The 1440-nt window shown below is 37.5% G+C and overlaps 1 protein-coding gene across 1 annotated transcript in view; it reads right to left on the minus strand.

Moving 5' to 3' along the window:
* LOC106867711 (choline O-acetyltransferase) overlaps positions 1–1440 on the minus strand; it is a gene marked incomplete at its 5' end in the record, with an annotated part of 213268 nt that overhangs the window by 25141 nt on the left and 186687 nt on the right. The window lies entirely within an intron of this gene.

Consider the following 1440-nt stretch of genomic DNA (forward strand, 5'->3'; position numbering starts at 1 on the left):
CCCAGTACGCAGCTGGTACTTAATTTGTTGAGCCCGACACAAACTCGTATGTCAACACATTGCAGTGTGCTGTGTATGCATTACGAAAAGCATTTACATTAAGGTTTAACATAATGTTGTATACTCTGAGTTTACATCTGTGAATTCAGAGTAAATGAGCTGTTGTATTAGTTGTAGTATAAGCTATAGCATATAGACATTGCAAAAAATATATAAGAAAAACTACCAGGAAAAAAACAAGCAAAAACAAACACCCACACACACACACACAAATATGTGTGTGTGGGTGTTTATCTGAAGTAAAATTGATTTTGTAGTGGAAAACTTTGAATAAAGATGGACGGAAGCAATCTAAATGACAGCAGATTTTAGAGAGAAATAATTGTTTTCTGTAAGACTTAAGAAAGTATTTGAAATTATATTTTTTATATATCGGTTGCTCTTTATCAAATTCTGAATTGTAAAACGCAATTTCATTGTGGCCGCCCCGAAAGCAAGAGAGCAAAAGAAGAAAAGACAAAAACAAAAACAAAACAAAAACAAAACAAGAGCACCCGAGGAGCGCAAACCTCCGCCAAAGCAAAACCAACGTCCTCTCGACGATTAACCAGAGATGATTTTTAAAATGAGAATATCTGAAATAAACTTGACTGTTCTCACAAACGAGAATGCTAAAAATAAAACCGAGCTCTCTTAAAATTTAAGTAAAAAAAAAAAAAGGAAAAATAATCCAGAATCGTTGTCCGGTACCAGATCGATCCCAAAAACTAATCAGTTCCTACTCGTCACGAGACCAAACTTCCCTGAAAGTTTCATCCGAATCCATCCAGCGATTCTTGAGGTATCCTGTCCACGGACAAACAAACACGACTGAAAACAATACTACCGCATTCGCTAAGGCGGAAATAATAATGCAACTTTGAACATGCCTTGAGTTCTCGACTCATAGGGCCACTTACTCGGTTTCCAAGGCGTATGAGTGACCGAGATCACAACTTGTCCTTAAACAGGACGTCAGTCCGTCGCAAGGTTACACGTTTGCAACAGATTGGACAGAAACAACGTGAAATGTGGCGTTTTGTTCAAGAACACAATGCACAGTCTGGTCTGGAAATCGAAACCACGGCCTTGCGATCGTGTGCGCAACACTTTAACAACTCGGCCACGTGCACCTTCTCAGTGTTGTTAAGGCAACTAAGAAATGAATGAGTGGTAGACAAAGCACGACGAAATTTAGTAACATGGAACTCAAAAGTCAAACTGTCAAAGATTTGTACAGATCGTTGAATATAGTCACTGCCTGGCATTTATCTGTTTGGAAATGGTCTGGAAACTATTTATACAACTTGTTCACAGATGGATCGATAAGGTTGGTTGATAGACTAACTGATGGGAAGATAAAAAGAGAGGAATATAATATAATATATATATATATATATA

This window comes from Octopus bimaculoides, chromosome 5, assembly GCF_001194135.2.
Source record: "Octopus bimaculoides isolate UCB-OBI-ISO-001 chromosome 5, ASM119413v2, whole genome shotgun sequence".
Lineage (NCBI taxonomy): Eukaryota > Metazoa > Mollusca > Cephalopoda > Octopoda > Octopodidae > Octopus > Octopus bimaculoides.